This window comes from Sus scrofa, chromosome 16, assembly GCF_054392235.1.
Source record: "Sus scrofa isolate SSC_HxYL_T2T_F1_AM1 chromosome 16, Sscrofa_HxYL_maternal_Yorkshire_Landrace_v2.0, whole genome shotgun sequence".
Taxonomy (NCBI): domain Eukaryota; kingdom Metazoa; phylum Chordata; class Mammalia; order Artiodactyla; family Suidae; genus Sus; species Sus scrofa.
Genome location: NC_139398.1, coordinates 77,358,896 through 77,376,908, shown reverse-complemented (window position 1 = coordinate 77,376,908; position 18,013 = coordinate 77,358,896). Strand labels below are relative to the sequence as shown.

The window sequence follows — 18,013 nt, the reverse complement described above, 5'->3', positions numbered from 1 at the left end:
GTGCATCCCTAAACCCTGTAGTTTAATCTTGCCCATATATTTTTTTTTTTAACTCTATTTGCCTATTAGGTCTTTCCACCTCTTTCTTTTCCTTACAATGTATTGGTGGACAAATCTGGACCCCTTAACTTGTCAAATTTCCTACAGTCGGATTTGCCGACTCCTTTCTCATTGTGCAGTTCGATGTGTTCCTGTCTCCTGTATTTCCTGTGAACTAGGAGCTGGATAAAGAGGCTTGATCTGCCATAAGTTCAATCCCTTTAACAAGGTTATAGGTGGTATCATCTCTCGTGTCTGGTTTATGCTGTTTTTTGATATTAGTTAAAGTTGATGCTCAGTGTCTGTATTCATTAATTCATTGGGAGTTAAAACCCAGTAACATTTTAATTCTGTATTTCCTTTTTATTTAACACCTGGATAAATTTTAAAAGTATTAAGAGGCACTTCCTCTTATCTCCTATTTTGTTACGTAGTATTACAGTTCATATAGCCTAGTAGATTAAGGTTTGGTTATTTCCTTTTATTTATCCAATTTTCAAGATAGCAATTGGATCGTTGTTTCCTCAGAAGTTGACCAATTATTATTTTTAAAATACATGTCATAAATTGTTGGATTTATATATATTTGATGAGTTTCAATTTATTGCACAGCTCAAATCTTTGGTCAGTGGAAAACTCTTCAAGGTGTTTCCTGAATTATTTTGTCATGACCTTAGTAATTTTTGACAGATTCCTTCTAACTTCTTGTCAAGATATTCCAAACGCATGGATATTTCCTGCCACAGACCTGGAACTAGCCATTTATCCAAGAAATTCTAGTTGCATTCAATGGGATATGTCATTTGAAGATCAAATCTGAGTGCTAGAGATGCTTAACAGCTCTCGGGTTAACTTTTGCTTCAAAAATCCTTTTAATGGAGAAAGCTGGAATAAGCACATACCTCATGAGTTCATACTGATATTTCTAATTCAGATTCTTACCTAAAGGATGTTTATTAACCTCTTCTATTTTACCTTAGTAGCTCCTTTCTTTCACCAGAAAATCCTTGAAGGTTCAGGGGCTGATAGAACTAGAATATCCCACTATTAGCATTTGCTTTTTTCTACTTTACGTGTACAACATTCTTAGAGTAGTGATACTTATACTATCATTGACATTATTATTACTGAAAGCAGATAAAACATTTCTTTGCATATGCTAATCATCTCCCCACTTTTTTATAGTTGTAGGTAGGATATTTGCATTTTAAATCGTATAGCCATTACATACTAGAGACACTACCTTTTAACCCTCATTTAGTCTTTAATCTACAAATAACTATATATCTAATATTCACTAGCAATACCTGTCTGAAACTTGTTCTTTAGTAGACTCCTCAGGAAGGGCTCTTGGGAATAATAGTCTCTGATTCTTTGCATGTTATTAGCAGTTTGTGATTTCCTGAATAAAAAATCCTTGGTTCACATTTTCTCTTCTTGAAAATCTTAAATACATTACTGTAATTTTTTTCTGGCAAAAAGCTTTGCTGTCAAAAAAAATCAGAGGATAATTTAATTTGATTTCTTTTATAAGTTACATGTACTTTTTTCTGCAATATCCATATTTTTTTTTCTTTTTCTCTTAAGTACAATAATTTTTCTAGACTATGTCTTGGTTTTGGTCATTCTGAGTCAGTATTCTCAAGTACATGCTACATTCTTTCCATATATAGTTCAAATCATTTTTTTATATTGGGATAACTTTATTGAGTTATAGTTTTGCAGTTTGTTTTTGTTCTTTTGTGATTCCTATTTTCCCTTGCTTTATTCTTCAGGGTCTCCTATTAACTGTGTTTTGGATCCTCTTTGCCTGTCTTCCAGTTAATAGCCTTTTTAATGTAAATTTCAATTGTTTGGATTTTGTAACTATTCACTAGAGGTCCGGGCAAATGCACATCTATTTAAAACCTGATTTATGATTTTGTGGTAGTGACGGATAGTTTTTTATATTGTTGTCATTTTATTAGGGGGCACTGGAGAGAAACTGAACCATAGTCCCCAATAAATAAGGTGCTTTTATAGTACAGCAGCAGGCTAGTAGAAAAGACAGTTTGGTGCCCTGATCATAGTGACCAAAAATCTGAGCCTGGCCGTGGAGGTAAGACTCTCCTGCCTTTGTGGGATTAGAAATCCTTCTTTGCCTATTCCAGTTACTAAAGCTGAAAACCTCACTTTCACTACGCATAGAAGTTTAGGGAGCTTTCACTTATTTGTTTTACGATAGAACCTGAAGTAGGAAGGGTGAGGATGGCTCTTGAGGCACAGGGAATAATATGAGCAAATGCTTGGAAGTCAGTCTGAGCAAACTGCGTTTTGTGGTTTAATAGAATGTTTTTTAATGAAGAAGGGATAGAATAAATACCCCTCAACGTCCTGTGTTCTTTGTGGTTTGAAACAAAGTTATTCATTAATAGTAGGAGGTTGATGATCCACATGACCTGGACTTTCTTTCCGGTGAATTTCCTGCTGCTGCTGGAATAAATTAATTATAAATCTAGTGGCTTAAAACAATACAAATGTATTCTCTTATGGTTCTGGAAGCAGATACCCAAAATGGGTTAAAATCAAGATGGGTTAAAATCGAATGTTGGCAGGGTTTCTTCTGAGGCTCTGGGGACAGAATTTGCTTCCTTGCCCTTTTTAGCTTCTAGCCATTAGTATTTCTTTGCTTGTGGTCCTTTCTTCCATCATCAACTCATATCACTCCAGTCTCTGCTTCTATCATCACATTACCTTCTCCTCTCTGTATCCAAATCTCCCTCTGCATTCCTCTTATAAAGACACGTGATTTCTTTAGAGCCCAGTAGATAACTCAGGCTATATCTGGCATCTCAAGATCCTTCACTTAATCATACCTGCAAAGTCCCTTATACCATGTAAAGTAAGAGTCACAGAATTTGGTCATTAGGATATGGATATTTTTTTGGGAGGGAACACTCTTTAGCCTTCCATATGCATGAGTTGTTGGCACCAAAGAATCCCTTGTAACAGAGAAAAGTAAACTCATCTCCAGGTTGGTGATAGGACTGAAGCTCGAAATAGTCTCCTGGAAGCTTGCAATTTCTTTGAGGACTAATGTTTTACCTTAACATTTAAAAAAAACTATTTGAATTTTCTAATTTAGTCTACACTTACGCTTGCTCATTAAGACAAAGAATAATCTCCCTACCTTGCTTTCCTGCACAAAAAGAATAATTGATCTGAGAAAATGTGTCATGATTCTTCCATGGCTCTAAGGACTCTGGAATACTACAGCACATGATGAAAGTAATGTGTCCAATGTGGATGACATGGCATCACAGCATAGTACAGATTCTCAGTCCAAACTCTGAGTCAGGCTTTGCCCAATACTTTGAGGGGAAAATATCCCCCATAGACTCTGATTGTCTTTTGCTCAGAATTCCCCATTCATGCCGGAGTCCCTTGAATGAGTCGAGAAGTCTCATGGGGCATGGGGCAGGGACACCCAGTAGGACTTGCTCTTTTTGGAGATCATGGATACGATCTCCTCCAATGTTGAGTCAAGAGCTGATCTTCATGGACCGCTCATCTGTGAACTACTTCCCAGAATGGACCTTCCTTGCTTTCCTGACCCCAGGTTCATGCATGGGCTGTCTTTCCCTTTGGAGGGCTTGTCAGGCACAGAATCAGCATCCTAGGCTTGATTTCTACTGAAGGAAGGGTGAGGAGCCTTTCTTCTGCCCTGCAGCTCTATGCATGAGAGGCCATGCACAGTTACTACACATGCTTTCCTTCTTTCCCCTCCACCCCCATCCCCTTCTGTTTTGTAACTGCTCAGGGTCCCAGGACAGTTGCAATCTGACCAGACTGGGTGCTATTTTTAACTTCTCCACACATCATAGCTGAGTACTTGGCCCCCCTATAGTTGTATCCACAGCTGCTGATTCTTCCTCTCTAAGGGTGCAGATATAAAACCAGTGCCTGTGCCTGTGCCCAGAATGGAGGACATAAGGGAGGCAGGTAGTCCAGGTGTCTCCCAACCTCCTGGTCTACCCGGCTCTGCTCACTGTGGTGAGTAATGCTGCCACATGACATTTTCTAAGATGTGGTGTTCCGGTGTGTGGCATGCGGCTGTGAGCCTGTTTTATTCTGTGATAAAGACTACATCTGTCAGGCCCTATCTGCTCATGTTAGGGCAAAGAAGAGAATTACATTGCCCAGAATTGCTCTCCCCTTCCCTCTTATTAGAGGCAACCTTTTCTTCCCTCTCTCCAGAGCCAGCTGAAGTGGACAGAAATCATGGTGACTATCCTAGTATCAGGAAAAGGATGGAATAACTTCAATTTTTTTTCTCTCTTTAAGGAACATGTCCTAGGATGTCAGAGAATCTCTGTGATCTATTAAAAAATGAATACGTCGTGTGAATTTACACATACATATATGTACACATACACACACACTATATATGATACAGTATCTGTTAGATATTATAATTTTACATATACATGTGTGTAATACATGCATATATATTAAAACATTTTTTTAACTGACTTTAGTTTTGAAACTTTTTACCAGGCATTTTTGTTTCTGTTAATCATTTTTGTTTCTGGGGACTTTTAAAAACATTTCTAGAACCCCCTATTGTGCTCCCAAAGGCTTAAGCATTATTTGATAATTAGCCTTCACAATAATGTTATACGTTTTGGAGAGAAGAAGTGTGGACTGGAGGAGGGCGGGAGGAAGAAAGTTGTGTGTGTTAGCTAATGTGGGAGGAATGAGGGGTATTATCTGGGGATTGGAGGAATGCTTAAAAGAGAAAGAAATTCGGTTTGTCAAAATTGTGTTGGTTGCCAGTTCTCTGTGAATTCCCTCACTTAGACACCGGGAAGGGCGGTCGGGGGACGTTGGGAACATTCTCGCCTTTCCTAATTAAAATGATGCCAGAAAACAGGATACACATAGCGGCCAGCTACATGCCACTTAAAAAGAAATATGCTTCATTACATTTTCTCTCCATTTCCCGGAACTCACAATGGGAACCAGAGAAAGGAAGGAGGCTTGTTAAAATTTTGGCGTGGTATTTTGCTCCTTCCCCGACTGTTAGCATGATATCACAATAAAATCATTCCTGCTAAAAGGACAGTTTTCCTCCCTTTCTTTCTGTTCAGATACAGGAAGTGTTTGTGTTCACTGTGTTCATATGCTTTCTGCCTCTCAAAGTCCACATGCTCATATGAGCAAAATGCAGCACCCCCCATACGGGATCTGTTCCTTTGGTTCCTGCTCTCTGTGGTTCTCCAGAGGAAACTATCACATTTGCATCTCCAAAGAAGTATACTTGCTCTGTGTTTTCTTTTTATGAGACTTATTTTCTTTTTAAAGGGAAATCTTCGTTTTTGTGGACTGAGTCAGATTCCAACGAGGTTGGGGATGGGGCTGATTTCAAGAGTGCGAGAGAGAGAGAGAGAGAGAGAGAGAGAGAGAGAGAGAGAGAGAGAGAAAGAGAGAGAAAACAAGAGGGGGGGGGCTATGGGTTGGGCTGTGTATTGTGCATGTGTGTGTGCATACACACAGAGGGGCTAAGGGTTATTAGAATCAGGAATGGCCTTCAGCCAAAATCTTGAACTAGACGAGGTGTGTGCTGGGGCGACTTCTTCATCACTTCTCTCCTAAATCCAAGATGTTAGGGGGCTCCAATACTTCACCCAGAATCTACAGTGGCATTCCAGGCAGGAGCAGACAAAGGGAAAGGCTTTTTTTGTTTGCTGGCTTGCCTGCAATTGATTACTTTTAGTATTAGTTGTTGATGGGAAGAGGAATTACTCAATGTCTTGGTCCTTCTAGAATCACATCTCATACAGAGTTACGTGAGGCTAGTTGTGCTCAAAGTTTCTTTCTTGGCCAGACAGGAAGCTTGCTGTAGAGCAGAGCTCACCAGTTTAAAAGCCTCTAGGGGCCATGCCATGCTGGAGATGAGGGAACCCATCTGGGTGTGAAACACCTGGGAGGGAAGGGGACTGTGCCAATGGGGGACCATGGCCACCCAATTCCAGCTACTGCTGCTGGTTAGGAATGTGAGCTCAGTGTTGGCAGACCATTGATTTTTTTTTTCCAGTATTATTATGTGAAAGTTCACGGTTTTGAAATTCATCACTCATTCAAACTAAGAGGACAAAAACCCTCAACAGATCAAATAAAACAAATGAGATGTCTGGCTTTCTTTGCCATTGCAGAAAGAGGGTTGAGTGCATTATGGCTCATTAACATGCAGCACAACCTTGGAAAGATCTGTTTACTCTTTTATGAAGCAAAGGAATTGTAGAAGAGCTCCAACACTTCTTCTTGCTTGGACTCTTTTAGGATTTTAGGACTCCTGAGTCTTGTGTACAGACCTTCAAGATCTCCCTCACCTCCTGGTATGCCATGAAGCGTTGGACCAAAGCCCAAAATAAGAAGATGAGGGTCAGAAAGGACTAGGTAAGAGGAGCTCTTTCTAGCTCATGTGCCACTACAGACTTTGGCAGGAGAGCCTTCCTCTGAATTCTTTATGAGAGTCATCTTTCCCTCCCCTGAATACCCACAGTCCTTTTCCAACCCTCTCCTTTGAATATGTTTACTCAGTATTTATTAATTACCTGCCTGGGGCCAGACATACTCTTATGGCTTCCACCACTTCCCCACCATTAGTTATTTGAGTAAAAGGATGGAGAAAATTTTATTCCCCCTATTTCCAGGATCCCAAGGAAGGAAGACCAATCTAGGGGATGTGCTCACTGTGAGAGAAGCAAGGTGGGCTTACATTTTGCAGAGAAACCTATGAGATGAGACAGGTCATTGTTTGGCGAGCTTGGACTTTGGGAGCTGGTGGACAATGCGTTGAGGGTCACCAAAGTGGCAGAAAACCACGTGGTGCGTGATGCCACTCCCTTCAGTTCGTGCACAGAGTTTCCAAAGTTATGAGGTGGCTTTTGCCCAGCTGCACAGCAGAGAAGGAACCAAGGGGGTTCACAGAAGTCATGGGATGAAGTGTAGGTTGCAACAAGCCATGACGTTGTCTCAGCCAGTTTCTGAGATGAGATGAAGGTAAGATCTTTGCTCTGCTGGGAGCAGTTTGAGAGCAAGATCCTTGTCAAAATTGTCTCTGTTGAGGCTATGTGCAGCCATCAAGTGCTTTTGCACAGAGCAGATGCTCTGTAAGTACTCGCAGAAGGAAGGAAGAACAGAAGAAGGAAAGAAGGAAGGAGAAAGCTATTCACTGCCAGTCCCTAAGCATGGGATGGAAGCTTTGCATGGATACTCAGAGTAGAACTAAACCAGTCTGGAGAGGGTTAATTTCTGCCTTCAGCATTCACAGGAAGGATAATGTATGCTGGGGAGGGAAGGCATTAGTCTTTCCCTTTTGAAAGCCCCGAAAAGATTTGTCTGAAGCATGTATTTAAATGGGCAGCATACAGGTGTTTTCAGAGCTGCTCCAGCCCCAGAGAAGGCCTCAGGGCAAACCAGAGAAGACGGTACTTGGTAACGAGAAACACTCCTCAGCTACTCTGCATGCTTCAGTGGGAAAATGCAAATCAACTCATTTCCGCTTTTGAGGACAACTTCAGATAAAGGGGTCCCCGGGCAAAGTAACCCCTTCACTGTGCCTGGCTGTCTTTCCACATTGCTATCTTTTCCTGCGCTACCTGCTGCGTGAGCTGTTGGGGGTGAGGAGGGGGCTATGGATTGGCTGCACAGGAGATGAGAGAGGAGATGCATAGTAATGAGGAGCTGAGGAGGGGGGGAGAGCTAGAGGAGGAGAGGGAAGAAAGGGGGTGTTTGTGTGGATAGGAATCTGTGGAAAAGGCCTTGAACTTGGAGGAGGAATGACCTCTAGTTCTGACTCTGTGGCCACCAGCTGAGGGTGACCTTGGGCAAGAGGTGGGATTCATAGGCAAAGCGAAAGTGAATGCTGGAAATCATGCCAATTCCATCATTTAGCTTTTTTTTTTTTCTTTTTTACATTGGGAAACTGAGATCTGAACAAAGTATCAGTGGGAGGTGGAAGCCAGGTCCCTGGCTGTCAGAACTGAGCCCCTCCCGCCATCCCAAGTATCATGCTAAGGGGTACCTGTGTAAACAAGCCTGGGTAACCATGTTTTATAATTTGGATGTGAAAGGTTGCAGGTGCCTCAATTAAGATTTTCAAGGCCTGAATATCTCAAAAATTTATGTTGTCTTTTTCTGACTCCCAGCATAGGTAGCTGAAAATAAAAACAATGTAAAATTGTAATGAGAGTGTAAGGAAGGAGAATAAAGAATTAATTTTTCCTTTTAATTTTACTCTGATGGTTTTCAAATAGCAAATTCTTTTTAAAATTCTTTTTTTCTTTTTTGGCTGCCCCATGGCATGGGGAGTTCCTGCTCTGGGGATCAGATCTGAGCCAAAGTTGCTACCTACAGCGCTGGATCCTTTAACCTACTGTGCCTGGCTGGGGGTTAAATCTGCATCCTGGTGCTGCAGAGACACCACAGATCCATTGCACCACAGCAGGAACTTCAAGAAGTTCTTTTTAAAAATTTTTGAGTGCTCCTGTTTTGCCAGTGTAGGCTCATGCATTTTCTACTTTCTGGGGATTCCAGTCTATGACGTTAAGTGTCATCAGGTACTTATTTTTGAGTCAGTGTGGGAAAGGGTTGTGTGGACACGTGTTTGGTCAACTGTCTGTTATTTTTGTTTATGTGGTTTTCTATGGCATTAAGTGCATATGTTTTGGGGGTGAGTAGGTATGTGTAATGAATGGAGGTTTTTATTTCCTTTTTCTACAGAGTGAGGTGATCCAATGATTGCTAAAATCATCGAGCTATAGTTTGCTAGACAAGACAGCATCTAAAAAAGAGCCTTTCATGAGGCCTATATTCAAGAGAGAAGGTTATTTTTCCTAAGTAAAAGATAGAAGCACTCCAAGCCTGAAATAGTCTGGATTTAGGAAATCACCTAGGACCTGAATTTTTAGAGAAAGTCATATGTCGTAGGAGTCAGAGATTGGGCAGATTGGTTTTAGGCTTTATTGATTTCTACAATTTGCTTTTTATGGGTAAGGGTTAAGTAACTTCCAGTTTTCCCTTTGTCAACAGTTTATTGTAGTTCTTTTGCACTTATCCATATGTATATGTGTATTCACACACACACACACACACACACACACACACCCACACCCCTAGATGTTGCTGGCCTTTAGTTTTGGCTTGGCTTGACTCTTCAGGAGCTGGATGTGGGATGGTTCCCTCACATCCTGCTGTGTGATCCATAACCTGGGGTCAGTTTAGCCCCAGGCCAATTCTCCCTTCCTGCTCAGGAGACTTTGGCCGCCTTTGGAAAGAAGTTCCTGCTCGTCAGTGGGAGACATTTACTCAAACTGAAATCTGGAATTATTCCCAGTGATCATAACAAGGGCTGGAGCAATTCACTATAGAACACCCTACATTCCCCCCCCACCCAAGGTGGCTTTCTCATCTATCCTGCTAGTTGCTTCTGAGAAAAGATCATCCCTGTGCTAGGCTAGTTTATTGAGTCTTTAGTGGAAGCCAGTGGGTCTCAGGGGTGGTGATTTTGCCCTAATGCATCTCTCTTCCCCTTCTAAATGGTATCTGAGACTACCTGGATACCATGTTGAGTAATGGGGAGAGGAAGAGTGATGTTGGCCCCCAGGGGCAGAAGGAGAGATGCTACTAAGCAGAATACAATGCACATATCTCCTCCAGTCAACAAAGAATTTTCAGTCCCCAAATGTCAGTTGAACTGAGGTTGAGAAACTGTTGAATACCAAGCTCTGTGTGCCTTCATTATAGGCATGTCTCTGTCAGTCTTCTCCTGAATACACTGGCGTAGTACTGCTGTCCATGGTCCATCTTAAAGAGGAGAGGTCACATGGCGATGAGAGAGGAGATGATGTGATTAAGTTCACTAAGTCCCAGGTGCAGAACTGCACATGAGCTGATCCTTTTGCTTCTAGACACCCTGTTTCAATCATCATTCTGTTGTGGACATCCTTAGTTCCGTCTGACCAGCATCCCAGAGAACGAACTCTTCCCACTTGGTACAATAGCCCCCTCACAGATCTAGGTGAATTGCCCCTGCGCAGGGGAGACCAGCCTAGATTTTGTTGCCTTCTCCCACCTGATTGTGTGTTCTCTGCTGAAAGTTGCCTATAATCTAAATTTGGTCCTTGTTTAGCCCCTTTTTGTTTTCTTTCCTTTATCTCACCCTTTTGGGTTTGCTTTTCCTACATCATCACAGTCTAGCTTTCCCTCTGAACATTAGCATTTTTCTTTCTTTTTCTTTTTCTTCCTTCCTTCCTTCCTTCCTTCCTTCCTTCCTTACTATTAGAGTGTCGTTGATTTACAGTGTTGTTGTCATTTTCTGCTATACAGCATAGTGATCCAGTCATACACACACACACACTTGTTTTCTCGTACTGTTTTCCATCATGTTCTACCCCAAAGAGATTGGATATAGTTCCCTGTGCTGTATGTACAATACAATGGCCTTTTTCTGAAAGAGCCATCCCATAGCTGGAGGGCCAACTTTGCTAATGGCTAACAGGATGGTTGCTGGGGGGGTGAGTGTGTTAATTATATAACCAGGCCAGAGAAAGGGACAATTTTCTCCAAAACTAGACAGTCCTTGACATTCACTTTTAAATCCTTTTTAATGGAATTCTGTGGCTGTTCAAAGGCTAGGAAAACAAACAAGTACATCTGAATATGGGTTTCAGATCCTGCCAAGATTTCACAGGAAAGCTTTTTCTTCCACAAAAGCCTGCTGAGGAATTCCTTTATCAGGAGAGAAAAGCATTCCTAGAGATCTCATTAGGTAAATTACTCTCAGATTAACATATTTTATTAATTACCTATTATGAGGCCCCAAAGCTAAACAATCATAAAAACAACAAAAAGAAGTAAATATAGTTCCCAGTGACTAATAGATGCCATGAAAGACATAATCAGTAAAATCAATTATATGCATTATTATAATGAAAGGTACAGTTAGTGCTTTAAAAAATAATTAGGTTATTGGCTAAGAGGAAACTAGGCCCCCTCCATCACCCCTGGAGCAAGCCCCGGAGGCTTCACTCAAAGGCTTTTAGTATAGAAATCATTGGTTTTATTGGCCAGGCAAATTAGTGACTCCATTAGCTTCACCAGTGGGAGACCCTGGTTTTCCTAAGTCACCAGGTGCTTTTGATCTGGTTGTGCATTTTCTCAAGGGGAAAAATGTAGGGTTGGAGCCACATGCATCCAGATATGTACAAAATATCTGCCAGTCTGAATGTGTGTGGTGATAGGAATCGAGGTACAAGAAGTAAAAGAGGGGGTGATTGTTTGGCTATGTGTGTGGAGTGTGTGGTTTTTGGGGTGTGCGTGGTGTGTAAGATTTGCACATTGCATGTATCTCCCCCCGCCCCCAGTGCTCTTGTATGTGCCTTTTGAGGGCTGACCAACATTTCCAAACCTCTGTCCGGAGATCAACCTGTCCTGTCTTGCTTTGTATGTAAAAATATTCCGCTTAAACCAGTAGCTAAGCTGACTCCAAAGTGCCAACAAATAATATATGCAACATTTTTTTTTCTTATCAATATGAAGAAATGGGGAGTTGTGAGGCTGGTGAAAACTTGCATTAGACAATGTAATGAAGCAGGAATTAGAACAGCATAGTTCCTCTGGCCATTATAAATGAGGACGGCAGCTACCTGGAGAATGGGAAAACTGATGAGTACAGTCTGTTGGGGGAGAGCAGAAGGAAAATTTCCCTCAGGAACACATTTCAAATTACTTATTTATGAACTGATGAACTGGGAGACCACCTATCGAGACTTCGGTGTAAGCAGTCTGCTGCAGACAGCTACAGAACTCCAGCTAATTGTGCGGCTGTTTTCTGTTACAACGCCTGCTCTCCAGCTGGGCTTTGGAGGCAGGAAATTTAGGCTCTGACTAGAAGGTACGCTTTTCCTCTTCCTTGTCCGCATAAATATACACATACATATTTTAATCCACGCGAATCGTTTGGTGAGGGCTTGGGAAAAAGCTGTTACAATTGGCCCTGGGAGGGCTGGGGAGGGGAGCAGGTTTTGGTGTTGAAAGGTTTGCAGGTTATGCCCCAGGGTCTGAGAGGCAGACTGAGTTCCAGGCTCCTGGGTCAGCTCTCAAAAGGCTATTGGATCAGGCCATGGAGAACCCCATCTTCCTTCTTCCCTTCTCAGTCAGCATCCTCCTCCCCCTTCTCAACCCCTTCATTGTCATGGTGACAGGGTATGAAGTGCCTCTGGGTGGGGCCTTCTGCTGTGCTTTACCCCAGTGATCTCACTTTATCCTCACAAGAACCCCATGGACCAGGCACCATTGTTATCCCCATTGCACAAGTGAATAAACTGATGGATGAGAGAAATGCAGTGACTTTTACAAGGCTTAAGTCTGAATCCATTGGACCCCAGGGCACAGGCCCCAGTCACCTCCTTGAGGATTGTAAATGTTCATGGGAAGGAAGTAGCCTCTTCCTTTGGGGAGTGCCATGGACTCTGTGCTATAGGCAGTTTGGTGAAGGGAAATAAGTTAGGCAATCAGGGGACACCGGTGCTGTTGGGAAAGAGTGTAGCTGAATGGTTAAGAGCTAAGTCTCTTAGGGGCTTTTATTATTAGATCCATTTTAGAGATGAGGTAAGAGAGACTCAGCCAAGTGCAGCCACCTAGACATGTCACACATGGAAGTGGCAGTGCTAGCATTGGAAGTGGTGCTGGGTTGTGAGCTTCTCACTAGGTAGGGAGCTCCTTGAGAGCAGGGTCTTATTCTTCTCCCATATTTAATTTCCGGTACCTGACAAAATACCGTAGAAATGAACCCTCAGTGTGTATTCGCTGAATTGAATTTTCAACTCCAAATTCAGTAAGCTAATGGAGTTCTTGCAAAGATCCCTATTCCTTGACTGATGCGATAATCCTAACCACATGTAATATTTATTGATGCCACACCAGTGCATGATCATCTCAGCAGTCTTCAGAACCCGAAGAAGCAGATATTTTTACTGTTATCATTTCTAGATCACAGTCCAGGGCATTGAAGCTCAGAGAGGTTAAGTCAGTGGTTCTCAACTGGGAATGATTTTTTTCCCTACCTCCCAAAGGGGACAACTGGTAGTCAGGAAATATTTTTGGTTGTCACAGCTGGGGGTGAGGGGTGGGTATGCTACTGGGTTGAGGCTATGGTTGCTGCTAAATATTCTGTAATACACAGGTCATCTTCCCCTAGCAAAGAACTCTTACCCCCAAATGTCAATACTTTCAGTCAATATCATCCTCATGTTAATATTGAGCCCATCTATGCTAAGAGCTTGCCTTCTTTATTAAGTTTCAGAGCCAGGATTCAAATTCCCACATCTTTCTCCAGGACCTGTGTGCTAATGATCCACTGGACAATTCTCCCTATCCCTTCCTTCTTGAGTAGCCTATGGTTAGCTCAGAAGACGTAGTTACATTATAATATGAGTCACGGGGTGGTAAGTGACTTCAGAGAATGAATTGGGAGCCCCTGGTGTGGGTGTCCATGCAAAGAAAATCCTTAGTTTCAGCATGAGAGTTGGGTCTTAACTATACCAAATAAGTAGATGCTGTCTGCATGGCAATTCTGTCAGGGCCATATGTAGCTGGAGCCTGGAGGACTTGGAGGAGAGAAGTGCAGGGCTGTGGAATCCCAAGTTCCAGGCTGACTTCAACTCTTCACAGTGTGTAGCCTCTGGCAAGTCCCAATCACTCTCTGAGCTTCTATTTCTTTAGCTGTGGGACAAAGAAGGCTCTGCTCTGCCTGCTCCTTAGAACTGTTTACAAAACTCATGTGAGCAAATGGCCTTCCCAGAGTTTTGAAAGTTTAAAGGGGTCCATTAGTGGGATTCCCTTCATTACTTCAACAAACATGTAGTAATAACAGCGACAGCATAACACCACTACTATTGAGTAGTATTTACTCTTTGCCAGACCTTGCTTTAAGGACTGAAAATGCTCTTCTCATTTATTCTTCAAAATAATCCCATGAAGAAGGTGTTAACTTAGAAGGACCCTGTGCTTGGTCCAGTGCTCTGCTCTAACCATAACTCTGATGTAAATTCTTAATAATATTTGAGCAGGGGGCTTTGTAATTTTATTTTGCACTGCACCCTGCAATTTATGGAGCTGATTCTTCTCTGCAGACATGTCTGCTTCTAGCCTAAGTGTGTAATAATTCCTCAGTTGTGAATCTATCAGAAATGGTCTGTACCCGTTTGGGTTCAGAAGAATAAAGATTATTAAAGTTTCCCTTGAGAAAAGAAGGAGTGAAATTTACTAGAATTATCAATCATTGCAGTCTGTACACCACTCAGGTAGAAAGTGCAGGAAACTAGACCACAGGCAATCCAGTAACGAAGAACTGGTTAAACAGTCAGGTTCTGGGTTCAGACAGCATCACAACAGCCATGATAATAATGACAATACAAATAGTATTATCCACAGCAAAACCATCCTGACTTCCGCATGTACAGAGCCAGTTGCTAAGTGCTTTGATGTGCATGATCTCATTTAATCCTTACAATAATTCCTGTGGTATGGATTCTTCTTCTTCTCATCTTTCAGATTATTATTCATCTTACCCACCACCTCACACAGCCTGAAATGGAATCCTGGCTCTATTTGCTTGGCTGTAATGCCTTGGGCAAGTAATGCAATCATTCTAATCCTCACTCTCCTCATGTGGGTAGATGGAAATATGGCTTACTTTCTAAAGTTGTTATACATTTTGAATTAGGTAACATCATCTGGAATGCAACAGGAAGGGTCTTACCTGTTTTGTTTATTGTTATATGCTATGTTTTAGATTAGTGGTTGGCCTGTAGTTGTTGTAGCAGCTGTAATGCTGTGTAACAACTATTCAAAAATTTTTATGGTATGCAGTGGTAAGCCATCAAGTGTGAGTTCACTGCTCACATGTTAAGAAGCAGTTGGGTGCTGGTTAGGTAGGTTTTCTGGTCTTGTCTGGTTTCCTCATGGGTCCAAGAGTCAGCTGGCTATTTCCTAGGTTACCTGGGGAAACTGGGTTCCACATCTCTCTTTCCCTTCAGAATGCTAGCCCAAGCATATTCTCATGATAATGGAAGAGGAACCAGAATGCAGGTAGAAATACACAAGTCTCTGCTTGTTTTGCATCGGCTAATATCCCGCTGGCCAAAGCAAGTCACCTAGGAAAGCTCAGAGTCAAGGTCAGGTCACTTTGCCCAAAGTGGGAGGGGTGAAGAATTGGGGCCAAGTTTGCAATCAATCTATCATAATTGACTCTCAAAAAATATTTGAAAAAAGAATTTGGAAGTGCTTGATACATAATAAAGGATCCAAGCATGATAGGTCACAACTCTCACAATAATTATCTGATAAACTATGGATTTCATGAACAGATTAGCCTAAAAAGAGGGATTTGACCAATCATACTTTTCTGTTGTTGCTGTTGTTTTCTTTAAGTTTCCAAATTGTTTTGGGGTGTCAGATGGATATGGTTTCACTTTTTCTTTTGGAAAGATCTAGCATCTCACATGTTACAAAGTAATTGATGAAACAGTTTCTCCAGGACTAGGGTAACCACAGGGCTCTTTGAATTTGTCAAAATAAATCCCATTCTCAGCAGATTTCCCCTGACACTTCCATTTCTTTGTTTTAATCTAGCGGGGCGTGGACCTAGGTTTTGAGGGCAGTGAATGTTTAAATATTTCTTTGGACAACTCCTGGCAACCCCTAGGGTGGAAGCTGCTGACCTTCAGCCTGCATTTGGCCCAGAGCCTCTTGGTACCTCCTGTCTGTCTGTTTCTGAGTGCTTTGTTGTGCATCCACAGGCTCCCCGCCCCCCACCAAATTCTAATTTCTCCTTAACTGGTTGGAGAGTCTGCTTCTGAGTGAGTGTGCACCTCTCTCTGAGCTGCCACTGTGTGTGGCGACGATGATGACAGGTTGGTTTAATGCAGCTCTTGCCAAGATTAAGGGGTTGTCAGACAAGTGTCATGGGAGACCTAGAGATTGCTCTGAAAAATCATTCTGATTCTAACTAACAGAGAGCTGGCACTCAGGTGGGGAGGGGGTCTTCCTTGTATTTGAGGAACTGCAGAGAGGTTCTTGGAAGAGCTGACCTCTCTCCTTACTGTGAGAGCAGGTTAGGTGGGCCATTGAAATGCCTCCAACTTGGGGTTAGAGGTCCCAAGAGGGCCCAGGATTAGATATCAGAGACTCCATCAACCTTGTAAAACTGCATGCAGAAGTATATCCTCATAAACAAATACATGACTGATTTCTTTTTCCTGGGGAGAGGGAGCTGTGGTTTCATCAGACTCTCAAGGGTTTGTGACTCCCAAACACTGGCCTGTCCTGGACAGTGCTCTAGGCAGGGGTCTGAAGGTAATCTTAAGGAGTTTTGTCTGGACACTAAAAGTAAATTAAGCAGCCATTGAAGAATTTAAGAAGTAAGGTGATAGGACTAGGCCTGATTTTCAAAAAGGTTGATCTAAGTATAAAATCTAGCTATAGAAATTGCTACAAAAATCCTTACAGCTGTTTTTCTCTCATTTATGTGTCCCATACATATATATGCTGAGTATTTTCCCTGTGCCAGAGACCTTGCAGTAAGGACTATACTCATGTAGATTCTGGCATTTAGAGTACCTGACCTCATGGAGATTAAAATCTAGGGAGAGAGCTGAATAATTCTAGTACAGATGGAAATGCTAGTAAGTATAAGAAGTGCTATTTGATCATCCATTCATTCATTCAATAAATATTTACTGATTCTCTACTGTGTGCCAGGCCCTGTGCTAGGTCTTGGGGGGCATCAGTGAGTTTTAGACAGGCATAGTTTCTGCCATCATTGAATTCACAGATGGGGGCATGTGTGTGCAGACAGGTGAATGAGCCATTACAATATTTGACAACATATACTAACAGAGGGATGGATAGGGGCAGTGAAGACACAAGAGTAATAAACCCACCTCAGCCCCCAGGACTCAGGGACAGCAAAGGCTCACATACAGTTTCAAATAAAGAAAGAGGGGTTAGTTCCCATCATGGCTCAGTGGAAACAAATCTGACTAGTAGTATCCATGAGGATGTGGATTTGATCCCTATCCTTGCTCAGTGGGTTAAGGATCCAGTGTTGCTGTGGCAGTGGTGTAGGCTGGCAGTTGTAGCTCCAACTTGACCCCTAGCCTGGGAGCTTCCTTATGCTGTGGGTGTGGTCCTAAAAAGAAAAAAAAATAAAGGAGGGAGTGTAGTCGCAGACTCTGTGAATGCATTCCTGGCTAAGTAGAAAGTTGAACATCTTGGATCAGTTGTCTCCTTTCTTGCTGATCAACAAGACACATGGGTTTACTAAGGGCAGAGAGGGTAAAAAAGTTTAATAGTTCAGCTCCTGCATCATGAATTGAGTGTCAGGCTTAGGTTCAATCTTATTTTACTTTTTACCAGCTGTCTGACCTGGGGCAAGTCCCTCACCGGCCAGAGCCTCACCATGAAACAAGGTGAGGAATGTCTTCCTTGCCCATGCCAAAGGGATATTATGAGTATCTGTGCCCTGTGGAGGCTGCTCACCCTCTATACTATGGCTCTGTTTTCATAGCTGAGGAGTTCCTATAGGCTATGCCCTCAAACCTCTACTTTGTCTCTTCTGATCAGGATCTGCTTTCTCTGGATCCATCCGATGAACTTGCACTTGATTTCTCTAACCCTCTCTGCCTTCTTTATATTGATGAGTTATTTTCAGTTTCATGGGATGTTGCTGCATCGAACACTCACTTCAGTTTCACATTCTATAGTCAACTCCTGACCTTGTATCCCAGATGGACTTCTGGGACCCATCAGCTCCACTTGAGGCCAAACCCCTGGGCTCCTGCCTGTCTGGTAGGGGGACTAGATGAAACAGATCAAAGGAGACGTGGCAAAGATAAGGTTGCACTCACTACATTGTTTCTTCTTTGTG

The 18,013-nt window shown here is 42.3% G+C and overlaps 1 long non-coding RNA gene across 10 annotated transcripts in view; it reads left to right on the top strand.

Moving 5' to 3' along the window:
* Positions 1–18,013, top strand: part of LOC106506547 (uncharacterized) — a 760,340-nt gene that overhangs the window by 268,634 nt on the left and 473,693 nt on the right. For 6 of the 10 annotated variants that reach the window (XR_014830958.1, XR_014830968.1, XR_014830963.1 and 3 more), the window contains one exon: positions 6,361–6,477. The exons of the other annotated variants lie outside the window; for them this stretch is intronic. This is a non-coding gene — a long non-coding RNA (uncharacterized LOC106506547). The remainder of the gene's footprint in view (positions 1–6,360; positions 6,478–18,013) is intronic. 10 annotated transcript variants of the gene reach the window in all.